This window comes from Pleurodeles waltl, chromosome 6 (genome assembly GCF_031143425.1).
Source record: "Pleurodeles waltl isolate 20211129_DDA chromosome 6, aPleWal1.hap1.20221129, whole genome shotgun sequence".
In the NCBI taxonomy this organism is placed as follows: domain Eukaryota; kingdom Metazoa; phylum Chordata; class Amphibia; order Caudata; family Salamandridae; genus Pleurodeles; species Pleurodeles waltl.
Genome location: NC_090445.1, coordinates 1,273,754,803 through 1,273,769,726, shown reverse-complemented (window position 1 = coordinate 1,273,769,726; position 14,924 = coordinate 1,273,754,803). Strand labels below are relative to the sequence as shown.

Here is a 14,924-nt window from a genome sequence, read left to right as displayed (position 1 = left end):
GCCCTTCAGGTCTAAGTGAAGTAGTTCAATCATTCAACTAGACTGCAGGTCAATGTCCAAAATGCCAGGTTCGCAACCTAAAGCCACCATCCTCATTATTGTGCTGTTTATTTGTAAATGTAAAGAGTCACTCCAAATGATTACAATTTTGAAAATTATAGAGAGCAAATAGACCTATTGGAATCCTCAGTGTAGCTTTAAAAGATCCTGAAATGCGGTCCAAAATCAAATAATCTTTAATTTGTTGTATTGTAAAAATTGAAATCGTTCAGAGTATTTGATCGAGTTCAATCATCAAACGTCTTGACAGAGGGAAAATGGATCAACAAGAGTTTCTAAATGGTTTATCTCACTTTTGAATACCAGTGCTAACAGTCTGAATACTAGATTTTGCTGGGTCTGCTTGAGGAACGGACCATATCTTCGAATCTCATCTATGATGACCAGATAGTACTTCAAATTCAATATTATCAACCTGCAAAATATTTTTGTATTGTGATTTTTGGCACTGAAGGCCACAGCAGAACTGGCAACTGCTAGACAGGGTTCAATGTAGCGGCTCGAGAACATTTGTGACAATTCCTTTCCTCCTCTTGCTTGTAAAGCAGTTTCACCCTTCCACTGCTTATTTAGATGAAAGGGACATTCTGTCTTGAAGAATCTAAATCTGAATGGGTTGAACGTTGTGTTCTTGCATTGCTTTTGCTCAGTTTGTATCTTGCAGGTCCCCTGAGTTTTAAATCAATGGTAGTAATTGTACTCCAACAGCAATGTTGTTGCATGTTAATGTTTGTTGTATGAAGACGAGTTACGCAAAATTATGATTGGCTCAAAATGTCAATTTGAGATCTTGCCTCTTTATTGTGAAGAAGATACAAACATGATGTGAGGAATGGCCGCAAATAGTCTCAGCATTCTTGTCTTGTTTTTTTACCGAAAAGTGACTGAAAAGTGACACTCCTGACAGAGACCAGCCATATGCAAACGAGCCTTGGTCAGTTCCAATAGGAGCTTTTCATCAAAAACTGCCACGTTAGCTTATACTGTATGGAGACAACCTGCTCTGGCAATGTGGACAGAAGTGTTTCTACTGAAGAAGGACCACAATTAATGTTCATATGGGTGGTCTCTATTTAGAATGCCCTAAAGGGTGAAAAATTATGGCCTGGAATGGACCTCGACTGGTACCTAAAGATTGAAATTAATTCAAGCATTCCATTCATCACTTTTTTGTTTGTTATCCTGGTTGCCTGGATTTGGCCCTTGAGCTTACTTTGCCACAGGACATGTGATCGAGGCCTACGTAGGCTGGTACTGCTTGCTTGTATTCCCTTCTGAAGGGGACATTAAATTACATCGATTAATTTAATTAAATTGCACAGCCGTTCATTTCCTTTGTAAACTAAGAAAGTATATTAGAGAAGCATATAGAAAAAATAATCCTAAAAACAACTCAAACTCGGCATGCATTGCATACTGAGCAGCCCATCACTTCTCTAGATATAAAAGCACCTAAGGTTTGAGATCATAACTTTTGGTGCATAACAAATGTATTATAATTAGAATCGAAAACACATTTTTACTTATTAATTTGATTTCAACCTAGATTAATTAACTGACTTTTACCTGATCTAAAGCAGCACTAAGTAAATATGATCACATTTCATGTATGTTGGAAAATTAAAAATTACAACAAAAAAACATTACATTGCAACATTTCAGTAATTGTGGGCAATAATCTGGTACTCAATTTATGAAAGATGAGATCACAGCTGGCTTTCCGGATGAAATTAGTTGGGATTTTGGTGTCTGTTAAGGATGGCTGAGAATGGCACAGGTGACAGACCCTGGGTTTTATGCAGTTGTTCACTGGCTTCGACCAACAGATCCTGCTCCTGTCACTTTCCTTCGAGTTGGGACCTAATGCTTAAGTGAAAAGATTTTTTCTTTCAGATAGTTTACAGATGGTCTAGCTTTGACCCCTTTAGATCTGGGCCAACGTCAGTGTCATGGGGTGTGCCTCCGGGCTCATCTGTCTTCTCCTGGTTCATCAAGTTGTACTTGTGGCCACTGGCATGTCTGCTGCATGAAAAGGATGTGTCCTATTTAATGTATGCTGATCAAACATTTTTGAACATATGGAATGCAGAACGGGAATGCTGCCTAGGGCTCTTGGCACGATCGGGTGGATAAGCACAAATTGACTCAAGCTGAGACCACTGAAGATGAAACACTGCTTTCTCTGTAATAACCCAAAGGGTGGAAAAGAGGTCCTAGGCCATGTTCGATGGGTGTATGCCTAGTTCCTTATTTTATGAGAAAGCAATAAAAGGACCAATGCAGATCTTTCTTTAATTTGAGACTTCTTTGTATAATTTTTCCTGCCTTAGCTCTTCTGCACAAGGTTATGGTGATCACTGTAAAAATCCACTCTTACATAAAAAGCTCAATCTTTACCTATTTGTCTCTGCATAGCGTTTTGTAGATATGTCAGAATCTTTTTTGAAGTAAAGATTGCTCAAGTAGAAGCGTTACTCCAAACTTCACTCCACATCTTTGAAACTCTTCTCAATGCCCAAGCTTAGGGAAATCAAGAGGCAAGCTGTGGAACACTCTCTCCTATTACTGAAAAAATGAACCAAGCTTCCTAAAATTGAAGAAACTGTTGAAAACTTGGTTACTTACCCAGAACATGTAGAATAGTTGCATTTGTTGTAGTATCTAGGAAGATTTCAATAGCTCCAAGAGATCCCTTCTGTGGTGAATGTTGCCAATAACAAACGATCATTAGACAGAAGGCTAGGATGCATATACAAATGGTAGAATGTTTGATAAGCATCACAAAGCGTTTCTAATTTCGGATTCCAGTTTTGAAGCGTCTAATGTTTTATATACTAATATATCCTGTCTCCTCAGTCTGACAAAGGTGAGTTGCAGTGAGTCGTAGGTGAGATTGTTTGCGGTTGACAGTGCTGTGGGCCATGAAGGTTGATTTTTTTGGAAATGGGCATAATTTGATTTTCGAATTGCGGAATTCATTTGGAGGCACAAGGCAGCACCATATGACATCTCTGTCGAGCCGGGATTTTAGCTCTTCCGCGTTATAACAGCATCAAACAGAAGCCACCAGAAGTAAAACTGAATAGTTCCTGTCAAGTCATATCTCTTTGGTATGCGTGCCCTCCTGTCTCTGTTGACTTTACACAAATGTATACTTACACTAACTTGGCTGGAGAGGTGGGGAGAGAGAGGGATTCAGACTTACCTGGCCCTTCTGTAAGACAACTAAGTAGCATGCAACTTGATTTTTATTATCGGAAAATGCCTACATAAAGTTAAATAAAGTGCTGTCTCTCTGCTGGATATTGGGGAACAATGCATATTCTAGACAACGTCATTTTGTCAATTTGCACTAGTGATTATATCTTAACAACTTCCACCCACCTTGCTTGCTTCCGGTTTTAAAGTGCTTTTTCCACTTTAGTATAATGATACTGTTTCTGACTTCTGATTTTAAGCTCTCTCATGCACAACAGAAGAAAACAAACCTTACAATAAAATTGTATTTTTTAATCAAACATATTTATCGGATATCTGTTTGAGAAAATACTGTCTTTGTATGATGCATGGGCATAAATCTGAAGCCGGGTTGTGTAATAAAGACTGTTGTAAGCACACGAAGATATTAATACACATAAGTAAACATTTGAACGGGTACATGTCTGTCCAGCCTTGAAAAGCGGAATTATGGGACATCTTGAACCTGTAAAACTGATTCCTCTCACATTAAGACACTTCTGAAGAAAATACATAGCTCTTCACATTTACTCAAAAAATATGAATGCTGCAAGCTAAATTTGAAGTATTCTGTATAGTTCTGTCAATCATACTAGCAGTAGACTTTCTGTGGAGATGCATAAGCCATCTGATATGAAAATCACCAGGGTAGCAATAAATTTATATGAAGGTATAAGATGTGTTCTAAAACTGAATTCACAACTACCTACATTTACAAACCAACATATAGCGCCCGTTTCACAAAAATGCCCACATCAACTTGTTTTTTTGTTGCCATGTAATTTCACAATATTCTACAAGCACAATAATCAATTCCCCATAGGAGACGTTGGGGGCCTACATTTTCCCAACTGGTAGGGTAACCTAACTATTTATAAAGGTCTTATAATAGACAAACTGTTCGAATCAAACATATTTTATTTTAGCTGTACAACAAAACCATAACAATATACAATAAACAGTTTCACACAAAATTCATAGATATTCTGTGGACAGATCAGGTCGACCAACCCTGTACATCTCTATTAACCTTACCCAAGCGATCTTATTTGTATGATCCATCTGTGAAACAATTCTATTACATACCTCAAAAGTTCTGTTTATTCTTTCTAAAAATGTGCCACAGTTGCATGCCCCAAGTACCTACACCATTAGTTGCAACGACTAAACACTTAATGTTTGCATATGACATAGTGACAAAGCTGAAACTGTGTTTTAGGTTTGTGATGAGAGTGTCTCCCTTGTATCAGCTTTTACCCCCAGTCCATTTGAGTGTTAAAAGCAAAGCATAGATAAGAAAACGACTTAACCTTCATTAGAGAAATCCCCTTTCTCATTATCACCCCGGGCCTCAACTTAAGAGTTTTTGTACCAGTGCTGTCACCTGTGACTTATTCAGGTACGACGAAAAATGTCTACATTATCCATGAATGCAACACTTAGCTCACATATTCTTTGCCTACCGTGAGCAATTCAGAAAAGCAGTAATTGAGCACCCAGACACGCAAAGCCCTGACTTGCTTCACCTGAGACCATGTGTAAATTATTTAATAAACAATAAAAGAAATCAGGTCTAATAAAGTCCTTTTTGGCCAAACTAGCCAATAGTCTTTCTTAAAACTACAAATATCCCACCACTGAAAACTTAAGTCACACCAGAATCAAAGACTTTTATTGAATGTGAGCAGGCTCTACTGTGCTTTGAGGCTGGGAGAGGCAGCTCTCATGTCTGACCTGGAATGTAAGATGTTAAACCCAGAAGCCTTTTCGTAAGTATCTTTGGCCTCATTTATCCCTATTGCAAAATCCCATTTGAAAATCTTCCACCATTTGGAAAGTTACAAATCTCTTTTTGCTCCAACCCCCATTAAAGATCCATACACCAAAAGCCAATTACAACTATGTGCAGTGTAGTAAAATTATAACGCCTACATATTGAAAAATAAGGAGCGAACACTTGAGTTGCTGCTTGAACAAGTCACAATTTCTTCAGGATCACTTTGTGCAGAAGATAAAATCCTCCTGCTGCAAGGATGCTTGTTTAAGAGTTAAAATGGTCAATTTCCAGATTACGAACAGTGAAGGACAAGCCTCTACCCAAAAACTGGTCACCCATTGCAGTCAGAGCCTTCCCTCTCCACGCATCTATATGAAAACTTTATACCATTCGGCAAGAACAAAAGTGCATTTCTCAGAACCAACACATTGCCTCATGGCCCCATAGCTGGCACAATCCCTAGAGAACAACATCAGTCTTCCCCACCTTCCTGCAAATGTATCCTTGTCCAAGAGAATGGCATATTATTATTCAAGAAAATAGCACCGTCAAATGATATCTGCAGTACAAATGTTGTCAGCTTAGGTCTTTTTGCCTTAATCCCAAAAAGCCCTGACCACAATTGAAAGCCATCAAAAACGTGAATAGGCCATCATCAAACTGCTACTAAAAAGACACAACATCAGAGTCCGATAGGGTTTCCTGTTACAGCACTGAAGACAGTAGCCACCCATCAATTATCTACCTTGGGCAGAACCACATGCAGAGTAACTTACACTGGGCCTGTTCTGGACTCCAAAGTACTATATATCATGGAAGAACTTCTACTAATAGGGGCAAAGTCCGGACTTGTTTGCTCATAGTATTGGACCTTGTAAAAATAATAGGTTTCAAACTGATCAAACTGCCAGTCAAATCACTAAAGAAGTCAGATTCCAATAACTAAGTCTTTGCAGGCTAATAATGAGCTCGTGTGCTCTGAAGCAGATGAAATAAACCGCAATACAAACAACGGTGACCTAATTTCTTGCATAAAAAAACTTAAAAGCAAATGGATGGTCCAGAAATAATCAATAATACAATAAACGCGGAAGTCACGCTTTCTGAATATCCAGCTCCAGGCGTTGAAGTTAAGTCTGCTTTTGGCATAGCATACGACTAGGCAATCAAATCATATAAAGGCCGACATATTAATTACATCGTCGTGTGTGCACAAGTGACAGTGCAAGAATACAGTAATTATGAAACGGAGAGATGAACACAGCCCTGTACAAACATTCTGTCACAAAAACTGGCAAACAACCACCAAATCATTCTTGTAACATTAACTCGGACCAAACGTTCTGCACATAACAGGAAATAATGTTCATATCGCCTAAGTCAAAATAAAACCCAAATCACTGCAGGCCTACCTGAAATATTTAGTTACATGCGAACTGATTAACCTCATCTTTCTTAGTATGCAGGTATTTTACTACAGCATGCTGCTGTTGTCATTATATTGTATGTGAAAAGTCGTAGAGTGATTCTACGTGTTAACCCCTTCACCAAGGCAGTCTGTGGAAGTGTGCATATGCACACCTCTGCTTTTAAAATGACGGTGGTGCATTGTTTATAAGTGCGGTCACTCTTATTAAGGGACGCGGTTGCCTTTTCTTTACAATCTTTCCTGATAAAATAAGAACAGGGCTGTATTAGAGATGCGAATCTCCTTTCCCGCCTCTGATATAAGCCATGCGATGAGCAATGCTTAGGCTGAATTCGCAAAAAAATGAATAAAATACATTGGAATTGGAAATACATTAAAACAACTTACCATCCGTCAGGTGTGCAAAGCTGTGTGGAAGGTCACCCTTTACTCCGTGAGTCTGAACGACCTGTAACTTTACCACTTCAAAGTTTGTTTGCTGGCTTGTTTCTGGATTACTGAGTTGGTGTTGCTAAGTTACACGTCTCTTGACAACAGAAGAAGGAAGAACAGTGTCCCGGGAGGTGCGATCAGCTTTGGCAACGAGCACTCCAGCCGCCAGGCTACCCTTTCCCCGCCCACCGCATTCAGATGCTTAAATTCTTTTGGCACATATAGATGAGCGCCGCTCCAGTCAGCAGCCCCTTGCTCTGACAAGCGTCAGATGAACTGTGAAGCTGAAGAGAACTGACTTCCCGCCATTTTCCAAATTCGTGTTTTCGCCGGAAAACTTGCAGTGATATGTTCAATATAGCCAATGACCTCTGTTTTAGCTCTATACATAAGTATTGGCGTTTCCCAGTAAAACAACACATTTCACAGGATAGCGCACTGTGTTTGGAGGTGCTGCGCGTAGGCATGCCAAGGATTGTAAAGTGTACATTACGGTTAAATAATGCCCATGATCATAACCACAGGGCTGAAAGCAGAGTGGCTTGTAAATGTCACCAGAACTCAAGGATCGCTTTGTAGAGTCATGATGTGAATTTAGTATTTTTATTTTATATAACAGATTTAGTGTAATTGGCACGAAAAATAGTCTTCCAAAGAAGGATATACTAACGGTAAACAGTACTTAAGTACAATTACATGCTAATTGTTTGTAGGTGCAAAACATTTTTGCCATAGAACAAGACAAGATCAAATAATTTGCTGTTTTATTTGTAGAACTAAAGGTTTAAGGAAGAGAAGAAGGCGGTCTCATGATGAGTAGGTGTTCAAGAAACAGGGAGACTGTAATGCTGATAGATGTTTACGTCTGTCCACGCGCCTGCAGTGGGGATGTTGAAAAAGCCTGGATACAACCAGGAAGGTAATGCACCATCCATGGATGGCCATGTGTTGGGTCCAGTATTATGCACCTGGCTGTGCTACAGTGAGTTGCAGTAAGTTTACAAGATTTAGAGACATTGCAAGAACTTTGACATATATAAGGATGTGTGAAGCTACATCTCTACTCACTTTTTGTTTTTAAATCGAGTGTGCAAGCGCTCTGACTTGTTGTAATCTATCTGAGGGCTTTTAACCATGCCCACCACACGCCCATCACTATTACTTGGTCATGGGTGTTCCTTTTCAAAATCTTTTATTATCATTTGTAAATGCTTTACGTTTGTCCCTCTTTGGAGCGGTTTTGTTACTGCCTTGGCCATCGACCCTGTTACATGGATAATTGCACGTTTGCTGATACGTTTGACTGTGAGCAAACTTCTTTTTTCTTTTGTGTCTCTCCTCTGCGCTCATGGTAATGTGGCGCTTTGAAGTGGCTTGCTCATGTCAACCTATTTACCTTTCATTTTCAATTTATGAGGCAAAAATGTCCAGTTAGGAACTTACAACACTAATAGTTCTAACTCAAACAAATGCAAGATCCATTGCATTGTAAATGCTTGTTTATAGTACGTTTTGCAAAGAAAAGGGTGCAGCTATTTGTAGTTAAAAAGAAAACAGAACTGTGCAGTTTGCGTCAATGTGGGGACTGAAACTGCTTGGCAATGACCCGGTCCGCTGCTTTTGAGTCCTCATGAATACCACAAAGAGAAGTGGCATAACACAAAATGATGTGGTCCACCTGCAGAATGTGTTGAAGGGCTCCTGAGTCTCCCATATCTTACAGATATTCATTGACTTTATGCTAAATGGGACCCCATTGAAGAGTTTGGGGTCTCCCTGGAGGGTCATGGACCCTCCTGCACCGCAGGGGCTGTGTTACGCCCCTGACACAGATGCATAATCAAGGGTCAAGACTGATTTGCATATGGCTGGATCCAAACTGGAATGGCATGGGTGGCAAAAAAAAAAGATGGATTTAGGCCCAGATCTCTGTACCGGGGGTAAATATTTGACATTGTTCAGCATTCCGTCCATCACTTGTTCTTTCTACTGATGCATAATCTGTCCAAAGGCAACCCAATTGGGCCCATCCTACTGTACCCACCAGCACCCAAATGGCAATAGCTGCTCTACAGAACCTCACCCTGCACCTGCACCTCTATAGTTAAAGTAATAAAATCACAGTACAAAGTAATACTACTCAGCACAATAAGGGGTCTCAACTGCAGGGTTGACATTGTGTTTGTGGTCTTCAGTGAGGTGCTAAGTTCTTTCGGTGCACTCTCTTCCTAACAGAGTTTCCTGGTTAGTTAAATCACTGCTGTAAAATACAGGGAGTGAAAGGAAAAATGCTCACACCGGATGGGAGTAATTCTGGCTCCCACCGCACCCAGATTGGGTACTGGCTGGGGAACCGGTATGAATGTGGGGGCCCAAGGTCACCCTCTGCTGCCCCCAACAAAAATAATGCTCTGGGGTTCCCCGGGCACCGAGGAACCCAGTTTCTTTGTGGCACACAACAAAAAACAATGTGGGTGTCCTGGGTGGTCACTGGGTCTCCCGCCCCCACCCCCCAAAAAAAAGTAAAATAGAATAATAAATAGTTGTCAGGAGCTGCTCATTTATTATTTATTGCTCCTTGCAAGGAGCAGCTCATAATGCCATGAGAGGGCTTTTTACTTATATATTTGTTTTGAAGTCTGGTGGTGCACCTAGAATGTGCGGAAAGCTACAAGGAGTGCAGCCGCCCCATAGCAACATTAAAAAACTAAACTGTAAGTCTCCTAGGTCAATAAATCCATAACCCCAGGATAGCTTATCATATTTTTAAGCATTCCGAGCTAGAGCTCTATGCTTTTCAGGTGGAGTGCGGAGACACCTTGTAATTGTTTCTATGACTGCAATTTGTGGCCTGAAAATCTTTAAATGAAACACTCAAATACATTTTTTTAAATAATGTTTTATTAGGCACATTATGACACTAATTAAAGATTGTAATGTGTGAATTTATGAATCATACATTTGATCACAATTATTGGTGATTTTTGGACAAAAACAATAGGTCTGTTTTTGTATATGTTGATGTGCAGACCCCTTGAAAAATCCAACAGGTCAAATGTTTACATTTTTTTGGTCTGACCCATTGAAAAAGTCAGTAGGTCTGCTTTACTTAAGATGACCCCCAGTGTTTTGTTACATCACATAGGCAGCCTGCAGGGTTGGTCACTCAACCCCACACAAAACCAAGACCCTGCACCCAACCCCATGCTGCACACGGATTCCAGGTAGATGAAAATGTCAGTTAAATCATACAATTTTAAACTTACAAAAGCACTGAATTTCACTAGTTATAGTGTCTTAAGTAACGATAACTTGTGCCCTCGCCATTCACTGCCAAGTACCTCACATATTACATCACTCATGACATGTTCTATTGCATCATTGATAACACTGCTGCAACATCTGAAACTACATAATTGATAGCACTGTGCATGGCGGGGCTGCAGGTTATAGTTACTTTAGGACACAAGTTATAGTTACTCTGATAACTATAATAGGTGAATTTGAGTGGTATTCGTTTAAAATGCTATATTTTAACTGTCATTTTCACCTAACTACAATGTTTTAAGCTTAATTTTTTCAGTGGCTTTCTAACGTTTTTTTCTCAAATGTAAAGTAAAATATAATTACAATTCCTACTATAATGTCACTTTCATTTTTGTTTCTGTTTTTTTCCAGTGGATATCTTTTCACTGAAATAACAAAGATTAAAGTGGCATTATAATTAGGAAATCTTACTTTGTTATATGTCTTTATAATACTAAGTTAAACTGCAAAAGAATTAGAAATTCAAGAGTAATATTTATAATGTTACAGTTATAACTTAAAGTTATCATTTATGGCCCACCGTAAATTACTGTAACTCGGGCACCTATGTAGACAGAGTTGTGAACTTTCTAGCCAGACTAAATTAAGTGTAACTCTACCCTATACCATGCAAAGTGTTCTCATAAATTATGTTATTTTAAATGTCATCAGTGTTGCTACAAATGGTATGAATTAACATGGTATAAGTGATGTAATATGAAAGGGTATAAGCTGTGCATGGTAGAGGGCCAAGTGATAGTTAATGTAGCCTGGCTGTTGAGATTTTTCAATTAATTTTTATTTTTTTATTTTATAAAAATGTTTTGTAACATAACACACTCAATTGTTTTTCTTTTAATGTGTTATTGAGTGAAGTGTTGTAAAGTGTAGTGGAGGATCACAGATTGGAGTGGTGTGTCACAGTGGAGTGGCGTATCGAGGAGTGGAGTGTCATGTCGGAGTTTCGTAGAGTGGAGCACAGTGCCTTAGAATAGAGGGGCATAGAGTTGAGAACAGTGTTGTAGAGTTGAGGGACATAGAGCGGAGTGGTGGGTCGTACAGTTGAGTGGTGTGTCATATAGTGTAGTGTCGTAGAGTGGAGTAGAGTGACAGAGTGGTGCGGCATGTCATGGAGTGGAGTGACATGACAGATTGGAATGGCGTGTCGTGGAGTGGGCTTGTGTGTTGCAATGTGGAGTAGAGTTGAGTGGAGGGCAGAGAGTGGAGTAGAGTTTTATAGAGTGGAGTGGCGTACAGTGGATTGGTGTGTCGTGCAGTGAAAGAGTGTGTCTTACACATGTCTTACAGTAGAGTGGAGTGGCATAGGGTGGAGTAGAGTGTCGTCTAGTAGAGTGTCGCAGTACAGTGGAGAAGAGTGTTGTAGAGTGGGGAAGAGTGTTTTAGAGTGGAGGATGGTGTTGTACAGTGGAGTGCCATATCACGGAGTGGAGTGGCATGTCAAAGATGCGTGATATAGCTTGTCATAGAGTGTCATACCGTATTCTAGAGTGGCATAGAGTGGAGAGGCCTAAAGTATAATAGAGTCTCTTTGGGTGGCAAGCAGTGTAATAGACTGTTGTAGAGTGGAGCTGCATAGAGTGTCACACAGAGGAGTTGAGTGGGATAAAAAACAGTGGTGTAACGAGTCATACAGTGGAGTAGAGTGGAGTGGCACAGAGTGGAGTAAAGTGTCATAGTAAAGAGTGCTGTGGAGTTGAATGGTCTGGCATAGAGTGGAGTAGAGTGTTGTAGAGTCGAGTAGTGCAGAGAAGAGTGTCATAGAGTGAAGTGGCGTAGAGTGGAGTGTTGTAGAGTCCAGTGGCATAGAGTGAAGTACAGTCGAGTAGTACATCAGAGTGGAGTAAAGTGGTTAGTGTGGCAAAGAGAGAGTTGCGTACAGTGTTATGCAATGGCACAGAGTGCAGTAGAGTGTTATACAGTGGAGTGTCACAGAGCAGAGTAGAATGTGGTGGTGTGGAGGCACATAGAGTGGAGTAGAGTGTTGTAGAGAGGAGTAGAGTGGAATGGCAGAGTGGAATGGCACAGGGTATTGCGGAATAGAGTGTTGTGGTGCAGAGTGGAGCTGCATACAATGTCCTGACATTTGGTGGAGCGGCGTGCCATAGAGTGGCATGTCAGAGTAGAGTGGCATGTCGAACAGTGTCTAACAGTGGAGGGGCATTGAGTGGAGTGCCTTGCCGTGTAGCACAGTGCCTTACAGTGGAGGGGCTTTGAGTGTAGTGCTGTGTCAGAGTGGTGTGTCATACAGTGTCTTACAGGGGAGAGGGATACATTGGAGTGGAGTGGCATTGAGTGGAGTAGAGCAGAGTGGAGTGTTGTATAGTGTCTCACCGTGGAGTGGTGTGTCAGAGTAGAGCAGGGGTCTTCAAACTGGGGGGTGGTCCCCCTGGGGGGCCTCAAGTGATCCCAAGGGGGCACCAGGCTCTGGCCAAAAGAAGCATTACACAGATAACAGTGTTTTGTTTTAGGCAGAAACATGTTATTGCATTTTTTTAAATATATGAATTTTTAAATACAACTAGATATACTTAAACATTTCCATCTTTATAAAATATTTGTGAAAAATTCTAAGGGTGGCCCAATGATTTTTATTTTTCAACTGGGGGGTCGCGGCATTAAAAAGTTTGGAGGCCACTGGAATAGAGTGTTGTGTAAGAGAGGCATGTCGTAAAATGTCTTACAGTGGAGAGGTGTAGACTGGAGTGGCATGTGGTAGAGTAGAGTGGCATGTCATTGAGTGATGCAACATGTTGTAGAGTGGAGTGCCATGTCATACAGTGGACTGGAGTGGCATGTCATGGGCTGTCTTTTGCATTTTCTATCGACTTTTTAGACAGATGTAGCAGCAAATGAGTTCTTGGTTTCTACATCAGATATAGTTCATTATTATGTTTTTTCACCAATAGGATGTATGTTAGATAAAGATTATTACTTTTTTTCTCACCTATAGGAAGAAATGAGGCACTTTACAAAATTGTGAATAGTTAGGAAAATATATTTTTATTTTTCAATGTATTTTTTAAAAATAGGTAACAGTGCTGGGGTACTATCTAGGTAGTACTGTGGTACCTATTGATTTTTTTAAATTTATGACAAAACAATCTTGCAATTATTATTGTTTTTTTGTTTAGTGTAAATCCCTTTTGTTAAAAAATATCTTTCCCTAACTATTCACACTTTTGTAAAGTGCCTCATGTCTTCCTATAGATGAAAAAAACTAAGTAACCTACATATAACGGAGAAAACCAGAATAAAGCCAAAGCGCAGTCTAAACAATATTGTTGTCTTTTACTTTTTTAAGGGCTTTTCTTGCTCAATCATATACTGCTTTATCATCTCCATGTACCACTGTATATCACAGCACAATATATCAGTAAGTTTTTGTGCCATAAAAATTTAAAACTACTGGCCCACTTTACACATATTACCAAAAAGAAAACTTCCCACCACATAATCTATATTCTTGCCAAATGAAATATAAATAGTTTCAGCCGTGTCGCTGCTACATCTATCCAAAAAGTCCATGGAATATGCAGTGGTGAAAACATGTTTTTTGGGACTCCCCTTTCTTTGCCACCTGTTAACTAATCCCCATAAAACTTTGCAGATGGACTCGAAAGTTCTGTGGAGATTCATCAAACTGTGGCAAAGTTATTAGCAGACAAAAATCAGAGGAATTTTTATCTTTCAGAATCCTAAGTATAGAGTGGCTACCATCTCTCTGCATAATATATATATTCACTGAAAACAATCAAAGGTTACAGGAAGGTTGTAGTTAGGTTCAGATTTTACACACACAAAACCATAGAATTTCAGCAGTTATAGTTACCTGAACTAACAATAACTTACGCCCCCACAATGCACTGCTTATGACCTCACATATTACATCACTCATGACAAGGTCAGTGATATCACTGATGACATCACTGATGATACCATCCAGTGAGTGTGTTTTGTAAAAAACTATAATCCAGTTTTTAAAGCGTGTTCCCTATTTATGAGTGAACTAGGCTATACAGAGACGCATGTCCCCTGCTGATGTATGAGTATAGTAGTGCTTTGCAATAGCCTAAGCTGTTCATTGAGACTTCACTCCACAGTGATGGCTGAGAATAATTGTGTGTTACACATACCGACAACTTTGCTTAGATCTCTCTCCTTTGTGATGAATGAGTGTAGTAGTAGTAGATGGCAATAAATTGATCTATTCATTTTGAACGCTCTTTAGGGTTTGGCTCAGTGTAGTAGTAGTTTGCAACAGAGTGACCACTCTACTGACACTTTTCTCCAGGATGAAAAATAATTTTACTAGTGGTTTGTGGCACAGTGGCCTGTCAACTAAGACCTCTCTACTGGGTGTGTGTTGTAGTTGTGAGAGAACAGGGCTGATTGCAGAGGCCCCCTAACTTTTTGCCCCCATTTTCCACTTTTTGCTGGTGTTTTGCTGACTCTGATGGTGCCCTGGGTACTGCTAACCAGTCCCAGGGCCTGTGCTCTGTGTAAAATCAGTATGCAAATTAGGCTAATTAAAATTGGCAAAGTTAACCTACCTATAAGTCCCTAGTATATGGTAGGGCATGGAGGTTTAGGTACCCCAGTATAGGTAGTGCACCCATAGGTGCACTGCTGAGGTGCCTAGTGCCATTCTAACGGCAGGCCTGC

General features: G+C 40.0%; 1 protein-coding gene across 1 annotated transcript in view; it reads right to left on the bottom strand.

Moving 5' to 3' along the window:
• Nucleotides 1-7,011, bottom strand: part of TBATA (thymus, brain and testes associated) — a 198,553-nt gene extending 191,542 nt beyond the window's left edge. The window contains exon 1 of the mRNA XM_069240572.1: nt 6,891-7,011. The gene's annotated coding sequence lies outside the window, so the exon portion shown is untranslated. The remainder of the gene's footprint in view (nt 1-6,890) is intronic.
• Between the last annotated feature and the right edge of the window lie 7,913 nt (nt 7,012-14,924).